A 12,278-nucleotide genomic window follows, 5' to 3' on the forward strand; every position below is an offset into this window, starting at 1 on the left:
GGTTTTTACTGAGTTACAGTTCACATAAAGAAGTACAGATGACTGGGAATACAGATATGCACCTGCTCCTTACAGATACCTTAAAAAAAGGAATGGGCATGGATGAGAAAATCTGTCAGTGTCTAGTGTGACCACCATTTTCCTCGTGCAGTGCGACACATCTTCTTCACGTAGAGTTGATCAGGCTGTTGATTGTGGCCTGTGGAATGTTGTCCCACTCCTCTTCAATGGCTGTGCAAAGTTGCTGGATATTGGTGGGAACTGGAACACGCTGTTGTACACGTTGATCCCAAACATGCTCAATGGGTGACATGTCTTGTGAATATGCCATGGAAGAACTGAGACATTTTCAGCTTACAGGAATTGTGTACAGATCCTTGCGACATGGGCCACCACATTATCATGCTGAAACATGAGGTGATGGCAGCGGATAAATGGCATGACAATGGAGCTCAGGATCTCATCACGGTATCGCTGTTTATTCAAATTGCCAAAATGCAATTGTGGGGCACTTTCTTCAACCATGGGGCACTTTGTTCACGTTGACATCAGAAACCCGCTTGCCCACACGACACCACACATGCTATCTGCTATCTGCCCGGTCCAGTTGAAACCGGGATTCATCCATTACATTTACATTACATTTAAGTCATTTAGCAGACGCTCTTATCCAGAGCGACTTACAAATTGGTGAATTCACCTTCTGACATCCAGTGGAACAGCTACTTTACAATAGTGCATCTAAATCATTAAGGGGGGGGGAGAAGGATTACTTATCCTATCCTAGGTATTCCTTGAAGAGGTGGGGTTTCAGGTGTTGGTGATTGACTCCAGGGAGTTTGTTCCACCATTGGGGGGCCAGAGCAGCGAACAGTTTTGACTGGGCTGAGCGGGAACTGTACTTCCTCAGTGGTAGGGAGGCCAGGGCCTGATCAGAGCCTGGAGGTCTCCGTAGGCAAGCACCATGGTCTTGTAGCGGATGCGAGCTTCAACTGGAAGCCAGTGGAGAGAGCGGAGGAGCGGGGTGACTTGTGAGAACTTGGGAAGGTTAACACCAGACGGGCTGCGGCGTTCTGGATGAGTTGTAGGGGTTTAATGGCACAGGCAGGGAGCCCAGCCAACAGCGAGTTGCAGTAATCCAGACAAGTGCCTGGATTAGGGACCTGCGCCGCTTCCTGTGTGAGGCAGGGTCATGAACCTACAGGAACGGGCCACCGCCATGATGTGGTTGAGAACGACAGGGTGTTGTCCAGGATCACGCCAAGGTTCTTAGCGCTCTGGGAGGAGGACACAATGGAGTTGTCAACCGTGATGGCGCAGTCTTGCCGAGGTTCACCAGCTTTGTTCCACATCCATTATGGGACATGGAGAGCTTTTGTGTGTCGTCTGCATAGCAATGATAGGAGAGACTGAGATGGTTGGTCTGGCGAGGAGACAGATTCTCGCCAGCCACCTGGTTTTGCGACCTGTCAGAACGCAATCAGCGTGGGCCGCGCCGGAGATTCGGAGAGGGTGGAGAGGAGGATCTGATGGTTCACAGTATCGAAGGCAGCCGATAGGTCTAGAAGGATGAGAGCAGAGGAGAGAGAGTTAGCCTGGGAGCGCAAAACAGAGAAGAGCAGTCCAGTTGAATGACTAGTCTCACAGCTCAAGAAGGTCATTCTGTAGCGGGAGAGCTGGCCAAGGACTGGTACTGGTCTGTAGCTGGAGGGATCGAGTGTAGGTTTTTTCACAAGGGGTGCTCCAGGGATGGTTGAGAGCGAGGTGAGGTCCAAGCGGGCAGGTTGTTGGGCCGGCCGTCAGAGATTTCATCTGGAGAGAGGTCAGAGCACAGGGTAGAAAACTTAGCAACGCGGATGTCAGAGGGGAGGGGGGGAGGGGGAGAGGATTCAGGTGGAGCTTCCTAGGGTTAGAGGCAGATGCTTGGAATTTAGGTCCTGCCCGGAGGCTGTGAGCTCGCAATAAGTCGTCGAGCCACGGAGCGGGGAGGGAGGTGAGAGTCAAAGGATGCAGAAAGGGAAGAGAGGAGGGTTGAGGAGGCAGAGTTAGGTTGGAGAAGGTATGAGCAGAGGGAAGAGATGATAGGATGGAAGAGGAGAGAGAAGCGGGGGAGAGAGAGCGATGGTTGGGACGTTCCTGTTGGGAAGTGTTGGATGGCTACAAGGTAGTGGTCGGAGACTTGGAGGGGAGTTGCAATGAGGTTAGTGGAAGAACAGCAAAAAGATGAGGTCGAGCGTCTGCCTTGTGAGTAAAGGTGACATTGGAAAGAAGGAGGCGGTTTATGGCTCATTGGATGAACTCTCCGAGGGAACCTGGAGGGCGATAAATGATAAGGATGTTAAGCTTGAAAGGGCTGGTAACTGTGACAGCATGGAATTCAAAGCATGGATGGGTAAGGGGAGAGGAGAGAATAGAAAAAGCTGTACATTCAATATGGAACCTGGGAGGGCGATAAATGATAAGGATGTTAAGCTTTTGGCAACAGCTCTGGTGGAAATTCCTGCAATCATCCATGTTTCCGCATGCCAATTGCACTGAGATGAACTCTTGTCAAAAGAGGCTACCGGAGACATCCACGTGGGTCGGCACCACCAGATTGTGTCGTGATTTGTAAAGACTAGATAGACACATAGTTGACAGGCTACTAATAAAGGAGATTTGACTATATAATGTTCAGAAAGTTAAGTATGCAAGAATCTTAAAAAATGATTGCTTTAAAAATGCTTTAAAAAAAATCATTTTTACTCAAAACATCCATGTGTCGGATTGGACCTGTATGTTTGACACTCCTCCTCTAGAGACTACCCTTCTTACCTCTTCAATGTAGGAGGATGCATATGCAAATAAAAGACGACTGGTCATTTGTCAGAATAATTACATCCTGTGGGCCAAAAAGTCCATCCCAACTGAACAGGTTAAAATTCCACTAAAAGGGCATTATCATAATGTTCACAATTTCAGTGTGTTATTTTGGCCTCATATTGTGGAAATAAAAATAGAAAAAACTCTTTTTGACTGTGCTGCCCCTTTACACTGCCAGTAAAGTGCTGAAGCAATCAAGATTACTATGAGCGGAATTGTTAGATACACCTGAAATTGGAAAAATGTGTCACCTCCTCATGCCCACTGGTGCACCATTGCCTGGCTCATAGTAAATGACATGTTGTACCTTTTCATAATAGGGCCCTATAGACCCAGAGTAAAGAGAAATGGTAGCCAAGGACTGATGTGTGTGATCGGTTGTGGTCAATAGTTTACAGTAGACACTATAGTGTGTGTCTGAGTGCCACCTTCGCCCCCGCTGTGTCAGAGTCTGACAGGTCTCACATGTGTTGATTCCCTCCACACAGAGCTGACGCCCCCTCAGCTGAAAAGACTACCGGTAATCACAATTATTATCAGACTTTAAATACCGCTATCACAATTCTCTGCAATTACTATTGAGTTCCTGTCACCCTGTGTATATACAGTACTACCTTCAGCCCCAAATGTAGTGCCACGCATTTAGGATTACTTTCTCTGTTTTTTCTCAATCGGTTTTTCAGAACTTTGTGTTGAATTTGTTGTACAGTATTATGTGTATGTCTTAAAGTTATTATAAAGTGATTGAAATATGCCTGTACAGAATGAATCTCCATAGCATTACAAGACCATAATGTGCGTATTATACCAAATGCACTATATATACAAAAGTATGTGGACACCCTTTCAAATGAGTGGATTAGTCTATTTCAGCCACACCTGTTGCTGACAGGTGTATAAAACCGAGCACACAGCAATGCAATCTCCATAGACAAACATTGGCAGTAGAATGGCTCAGTGACTTTCAACGTGGCACCGTCATACTTTCCAACACGTCAGTTCGTCAAATTTCTGCCCTGCTAGAGCTGCTCAGGTCAACTGTAAGTGCTGTTATTGTGAAATGGAAACTTATAGGCACAACAACTACTCAGCCGCAAAGTGGTAGGCCACACAAGATCACAGAACGGGACAGATGAGTGCTGAAGCGCGTAGTGCATAAAAATTGTCTGTCCTCAGTTGCAACACTCACTACTGAGTTCCAAACTGCCTTTGGAAGCATCGTCAGCACAATAACTGTTTGTCGTTAGATTCATTAAATGGGTTTCCATGGCCGGGCAGCAGCACACAAGCCTAAGATCACCATGTGCAATGCCAAGCATCGGCTGGAGTGGTGTAAAGCTCCCTGCCATTGGACTCCGGAGCAGCGGAAACGCGTGCTCTGAAGTGATGAATCACGCTTCACCATCTGGCAGTCCGACGGACGAATTTGGGTTTGGCAGATGCTAGGAGAACGCTGCATAGTGCCAACTGTAAAGTTTCGTAAAGGAGGAATAATGGTCTGGGACTTTTTTTCATGCTTTCTGGGCCAGGCCCCTTAGTTCCAGTAAAGGGAAATCTTAACACTACATCTTAAAATCTTAACACTATATAATGACATTCTAGACAATTTTGTGCTTCCAACTTTGTGGCAACAGTTTGGGGAAGAACCTTTCCTGTTTCAGCATGACAATGCTCCCGTGCACAAAGTGAGGTCCATATAGAAATGGTTTGTCGGGATCGGTGTGGAAGAACTTGACTGGCCTGCACAGAGCCCTGACCTCAACCCCATCGAATACCTTTGGGATGAATTGGAACGCCGACCGCGAGCCAGACCTAATCGCCCAACATCAGTGCCCGACCTCACTAATGGTCTTGTGGCAAAATGGAAGCAAGTCCCCACAGCAATGTGGAAAGCCTTCCCAGAAGACTGGAGGCTGTTATAGCAGCAAAGGGGGGACCAACTCCATATTAATGCCCATGATTTTGGAATGAAATGTGTCGACGAGACTACTTTTGGTCATGTAGTGTATTTTGAGTTCTGAAAGGCTTTACAGGGTTGCATGAATATGTTCCAGTGTAATCCCAAAAACTAGCGAGGGAGGGGTAACGGAAGGGAGCGATGAAGGGAAGGGAGGAAAGATAGAGGAGGAGGGGAGGATGGAGGAGGACTAGGGAGGGGAGAGAATTAACAGATTTAGTGCCATCTCTCAGTTTGGGAGAGCCACTTAGTATCGACCACCTTAATCCCTTCATCCCTCTCTTCCTTCTTATCCCTCTTTACCTCTGTATCTGTCTACTCGCTGTCTCTCTCTCTCTCTCTCTCTCTCTGTTTGTCTGTCTCCCCCTCTCTTTTCTTTATGTGTCTGTATTTTTGTCTATTCATATGAGTCTTTTTAATGCCTATGTTTGTGTGGCTGTTCAGATCCAGCCCTGTAGCCTTCTGCATACTGCTGAAATGTTGTAGTTATTAAGCTATCCATAGCCATTCTCTAACTGGCACATATAATTCTCCAGGGAGGAGATGGTCGGCTAGGGTCATTCATCTATTCAGGCGGAACTAATGGTAATTTGTGGTACAGGAATTGCTGTTCTCTGCAAGTATGCGAATTAAAATTAAGAGTGGTTGCCATGGCAAAAAAATGGAAAAGGTGCGTTGCAGCATACAGTAGCTCATCTGTGATGACTACACACAGTATGTCACTACGGTCCATAGACCAGGTACAGATATTTAGAAATTAATTTTTGGTAAGTTTTAGAGAAATGAAATGAAATTAGGAGCCTTCACATCTAATAGAAAAACATGTTAAAACTAGTAACATGATCGTGATTAATATTGGACTGAAGTATTGACACTTCATGTGGGGGAGGGGGGGGGGGAGCAATAGTCGTTGGAGGGGGGGCTGCTGACAGCTTAAAGACGCTTTAATAAAGCGTGGGTATCTGTTAATCTGATGCCAGTTACAGAAGCAGAATCAGCTCTCTAATCCATTGACTAGCCTGATAATCCCACTCACAACGAGACCTCACTCATTAAGTAAACAAGTAAACACACACACACACAGACAGACAAACAACACATACTGTTGAAACTGATGCCAGACAGCTCATGGTACCAGTACTGTGTGGAACCGTTTTAGGCATTGGTAACTCTCACGTCTAAGAATTGGGGTGAAATCAATTAATCCTAATTGGAATCTACCCATAATACTGTCTGTGAGAAAAGGGGGGGGGGGTGAAGGAGGGAGAATTAAATGGGAAAGATACAGTGGGGCTTAACAGTTGAAGTGGTGGATTAGATCTATTTTACAATAATACTGAGATTAGACACAGACACACAGGGGAGGGAGGGAGGGAGATGGACTATAAACAACTGTTGCATCAGTGAATAATCCATAAAATAAAGAACTGTAAGAGGAGAACAAATTGTAAAAACTTTTGGGTAAACCATTCATTATTTGTAGTAGAACATTATCTGACTGTGTACCTGACATTCACCTGTGTTTCCTGTGCGTTGTTTTACAGTGCACTGTTGTCCTCAATATTGTTGTGGATATAGTAGGAGAGGGATGGACTGAGAGAAATATATACAGAGACATAATAAACAGTCATTTTCATGTCTCAAAGAAATAATAGGGTTAAGGCAGGTTATACTGTGTGCATGGGAAGTGAGATAGAGAGTGAAGGAGGCAGATCCTGCGAGGGAGGTGCCCTCTTCCCTGTAAGCCTGCATCTTGTAACAGAGTTAGTCAGGATTAGGACATGTATCTGTGGGATCAGAGGGAGTTATAGGGTCCCTCCAGACCAAAACCTCACACCATCTGTCTCAGTCAGTGCCCTGCCCTGCTCAAAAACAGGCCAAATCGCTATTTTACTCCCTGAAGTCCCTCTGCCTCCATTCTCCGTTTTCTCTACTATCCTTTTGACCCTTTGACCCAGGACAGGAGCTGTTTTATCGTATTAGGGTAAACAAACTGAGGTGGCTGTGGGGTTGGGGTGCTTCACTGGCTCTGTGGCAGGAAGAGCAACCCGCTCGTGTGGCTAATTTTTGCCCTAGGCCGAAGCCTGGCCCTCTGCTCAACCACACAACACAAAGAGCCATGAAATACCTACTACACATATTACAGTCAAAACTGTGTATGCCAAACCTGAGTGTAATTATTACAGTAACTTATGTAGATAGCAGCTCAGACTGCTCCATTTTCAGTGACTCAATAGAAAAACCATAAGTGGCTCCTTTGCTATCATCATTTTAGAGGGGTGCAGCAGCATCACATGTGAAAGTTAGCCTGCTGACATTGATAAACACGTAGATATAGCCCTACATTTTCCGGTTTAAAAAATTGGGGAAATGTTATATGGGTGGTTGGGAGCATTGAGTTGGTTACCGTTTCAATCTCTTCATAGATTCATAAATATGAGGTTATTTCAGGATAGCTGGCTGATTCATTGATGATAAATCACCGTATCCAACCATCGCTGTGGTAGACTACCTGCAGGTGAGGAATCGGAGCATCTGAAAGGTAGCACAATGTTTTGAATCAGCAGGGGGGATTGAGAGAAATTGATACCATCACTCTATTAAAGCACTGCTGGAGTGTTGCCTTTCAGATGAAAGTGCTCAGAACAAGGGATTTTACAAAGGAGAGAGAGATACATGTCGGTTGGTTATGGGCTGAAACAGAGTCAGCTATTGAGGTGTCTGTACGCGGTATCATACTGTATGTGAGTTGTGATGTCTGAGCTATGTTGATGATTACACTACAAGTTTGCATTTCCTGCTCTGCCGGACAATTCTTAGCAACAAAATAGTGATCAAATGAAGATCCTGCTTCTGTATTTGGCATGAAGAATGAGGTAAGTTCCTCTGTACCTCTCTTTGTCCCGCAGACTCATGGGAGGCCCTGTTGGTTTAACCACTAAGCTTTCCCCCCGGAAACATAGATGACGGGGAGATAGTGACGGAGAGATAGAAGAAGAGGGGGGGGCTGTATGGGAGGGTATGTCAATTTGTAACTGTTTTTGCGGTTCTAGAGATAGTAGGATTGTCTCTGGTGGCTGTATTTTCACCACAAGGCCCAATATCTGATTGGTAAATAGATAACATAATTTAATGTTAGTGTTGGATGGAGTTGAATAATAAAAATCAATGTGTGTGCGTCCTTTCATTTTTTGTGTGTGGGTGTCTGTGTGTCCAAGCCTGTCGCACTACGTATTGGTTTTGTTTACCCTCCAGATCAGATTTGAGCAGACAGTATTAACTCACTGATTACTTAACGAGACGTTACGAAGACACAGACTCCGGATCAACGAGTTTAGATTCAGAGGATCATGAAAAAGTGTTTGTTGTGCATTTCTCTGCTTGGTGAATTTCAAAGGGGTAAAGAAAACTGTGATTGCTCTGTTTCTGAGGCTAATTCCAAGAGACAAGGGGGTGTGAGGGGACATGGGGGCGTGAGGGGACATGGGGGTGTGAGGGGACATGGGGGCGTGAGGGGACATGGGGGTGTGAGGGGACATGGGGGTGTGAGGGGACAAGGGGGTGTGAGGGGACATGGGGGTGTGAGGGGACAAGGGGGTGTGAGGGGACATGGGGGTGTGAGGGGACATGGGGGTGTGAGGGGACATGGGGGTGTGAGGGGACAAGGGGGTGTGAGGGGACATGGGGGTGTGAGTGGACATGGGGGTGTGAGGGGACAAGGGGGTGTGAGGGGACAAGGGGGTGTGAGGGGACATGGGGGTGTGAGGGGACATGGGGGTGTGAGGGGACATGTGTGAGGGGACAAGGGGGTGTGAGGGGACAAGGGGGTGTGAGGGGACATGGGGGTGTGAGGGGACATGGGGGCAGGGACTGGCACAGAACAAAGACATGGATCATGCCCAGATACCTGTATTATTATATTACTTGTCAGTTCCTTTGGTATCTTCGAGTTTACTTTTTCATGTAGAAAATCAAAGAATTATTTGAAGAGAATTGACGTCATTTCTACTACTCCATCTACTCCACAAAACCGCATTTTATGATAATCCAATAGGGTCGTTCTTGAATTGAGATGGCATTTGCATCCCTTGCATTTGAAACACTTTGAAATTACAAATAGTTACACATCATATATGTTTTTGTTGATATTGAACTTTTGATTAATGACAAGTCCTTCATACTGCAAAATGGTATGTGTATGCCTTGTTTAAAGTGCTTCGGGTAAGCGGTGTGTAGAGTTCTTGTGACATGTTTTTGTTATTTAGAAATAAATATATATCATTTTAAATGCTAGACAGTGAACAAAAGTATTTAATATATTGTATGGATTAATAAAAACAAAGAAGGCTATTAAAATAGTTTTATTTTACTAATATAATGTGTGTCCCTCAGTTTTATGCATTGGTGTTAATGCCTTCAAAATCACTGGTTACAAAGATATACAAGGACCTTGAGCATTCTCTCCAGCAGCAAACTCTTATCGGGGAGAGATCTAAATTAAATAAAATGATTAGATAATCACACCATTTTAGCATGTCATACATTTAAGGGTTTATTTGTGTGTCTAAATCCAAAGAGTTACTTGATGTTAGCAAATTGAAAATGAAGGGAAATACCATTGTGAGAATTGTTAATCTTGTCACTTTTTTAGTAAATTAATCAATTGTTTGGTCCTCACAAGGATAGTAGAAGAAACGTGTGTGTGTGTGTGTGTGTGTGTGTGTGTGTGTGTGTATAGAGTTGGCTAGGGGGATGGGTGTAGGTGCCTAGGTGTATGTTGCGGAGAGAGAGAGAGAGAGAGAGAGAGAGAGAGAGAGAGAGAGAGAGAGAGAGAGAGAGAGAAATTTGAACCATGTTTGCAGAGAGTCATGGCTTTAGAGAGGGATATAGGGGTGAGAGAGAACAGGAGAGCGTGACGAAGAGAGGGAGAGAAGGATTTGCAACAGAGAGGAGAGAGGGGGCAGTGATACTCAGTGACAGAGTACCATATACACTCACATGCGCACACACCCTCTCTCTCTTTTTTTCGCTCTCTCTGTGTACGCGTGTCTGTAAATCACTCATTCAGTTTAGTCACTGTTGTGGGGGGAAATGGTGAGAGGACCTCCAAACCTATCATCCAGTCTATGACCTACGGTAAGAACTGGTTTTCAACCTGTCTGTCTCTACACATCCTTTTCTCATTCCCTCTCATCACTCTCTCTTTCGGGGCTTTGTCTCTCCCTAGTTCTATTCTACTCTTTTCTCTCTCTTTCCCCATGTCTCTCTTTCTTTCTGTCGGTTCTTTCTCCCTCTACTCTGGGCCGAAGCCAGGTTGAGGCCTCTGGGGCGCCCCATCACAGTTTGCTCTCTCTCTGTCACGGTCCATTGGGGACATCAGGGGGTACAATTCATGTGTTGAGCATTGGAGTGGAACCAGTAGAAACATCTGAGTTATCATTATTCATTTGACATTAATGACGATGTTCATCATCAGTATAATCAGTGCTGTTACTGATTATTTGTTGTAGAAATAGTGGGTGATGGTGTCCTTTTCATTTTGTGGTTGTTGTTCCTGAATCTTATTTCAAATGTACTCATTTAGCACTGTATTTAGAAATAGGCACGAGTACATGATCAGACAGCTTTTCAGTTTGTTTATGTATTTGTTTTGTGGTAGTTAGCCAACAGTCGAAGTTTCAAAACGTTCTAACATGAAAAAGAATGCAGAAAGATGGAGCGTCTCTGTCTGAATTTAATATTTTTTGACATGTTCAGTGAATGTTGGAGAATGCCTTTGAGGTCTCCTGCTGTAAGACTGTAATTCATATTTATTCACAATATTTATTCACAATATTTATTCAAAATTTATTCACAAAATATCCAGGTAAGTTAGCTGCACTGTATAAAGTGTTTCTTAGTTCAATTTCCCTTAAGGAATAAAACAGCAGAGAAAAGTTACAGGGCTTCATTCATTCGCAAACGTTGCTTTGAAACGTAAAAAAAAAAGAATGTATCGGATTTAGGACACTATTCAATCTGTATCGTTGAAGTGGTACAGATTGCTCGATATACATTTTAAGGTAATTCCAGACTGAGTCAATATATGCAGCGTTTACCGTGACTGACATATACAGCGTTTATTGTGAATGTGGTCTCCGCTAACACAGGAACATTGTGTTAAAATTTAAATCACGCTGTACCAGGCCTTCTTAACTAGCACTCGTATTTGACCTCCCCATGCGAACTTTTTCCTCATGTGGGTGGGTGCTAGCAAGCTAACAAGCATACTAGGTACTGCTAGTTATAAACTGCCAATCTAAAGGGCTGGAAGCTTTAGTGAGCTTTGATTGGGCAATAGCGCTGCGACATCATGTAGTATTTGCATAAAGTTCAGCTTTCCCCAACTTTCGTTCCGCCCTGGTCATGCTCCCTCGCCAATGCTCGCATCGCCCAGTGGTCCCCCGCCCACTTCGTTTCCCTCCAGTGAAAATGAATGGAGCCTCCATTGTTTCATCGCCCTCCTCATGTTATATTAACATGTACTGTCATGTTTAATTTCAGCGATACGGATTGAAAAGAGCCCAACATTTCATGGGCTTGGAAATCTCCTTTGATATTGGGAATGCTAATGCTCGTGAATGTGTTTTGAAAAATGTAAATATACTTTGACTTGTTAGGTTATGAAATGAATGAGGTGTCTTTCAATTACGAACATTCTGAAGCCGTGAGATGGGGTAGAAGTTATATTATATTGCAGTTCATTTGTTACGGTTTTCTTCTATCTCCTCCTCTGACGACGACGAGGTGTAGCAAGGATCGGACCAAAATGCAGCGTGGTAATTTTCATACATGTTTAACAACGAATAAACACGAACAATACAAAACCAAAAACCGTAACACGAAAACCAAAACAGCCTATACTGTTGCAAACTAACACAGAGACAGGAACAATCACCCACGAAACACTCAAAGAATATGGCTGCCTAAATATGGTTCCCAATCAGAGACAACGATAAACACCTGCCTCTGATTGAGAACCACTTCAGGCAACCATAGACTTTTCTAGATAACCCTACTAATTCACAATCCCAACACCTACAAAAAACCCAAGACAAAACACCCCACATAATAAACCCATGTCACACCCTGGCCTGACCAAAATAATAAAGAAAACACAAAATACTAAGACCAGGGTGTGACACCATTATCTTGAGCAGGGTGTCCCAAACTCAGTCCTGCTCCCAGTGTGTACGCTCTGGTTTTTGCCCTAGAACTACACAGCTGATTCAAATCATCAAAGCTTGATGAGGAGTTGGTCATTTGAATCAGCTGTGTAGTGATAGGACTAAAAAACTAAACGTGCACCGAGGGGTGGCCCCAGGACCGAGTTTAGGAAACCCTGATCTAGAGTGCATTGTGTTTGCTGGTTTGTCCCCGAAATTCAGATAGCATTGAAATGACAGACAGCAAGACTCAG

The sequence above is a fragment of the Oncorhynchus masou genome, chromosome 15 (genome assembly GCF_036934945.1).
Source record: "Oncorhynchus masou masou isolate Uvic2021 chromosome 15, UVic_Omas_1.1, whole genome shotgun sequence".
Lineage (NCBI taxonomy): Eukaryota > Metazoa > Chordata > Actinopteri > Salmoniformes > Salmonidae > Oncorhynchus > Oncorhynchus masou.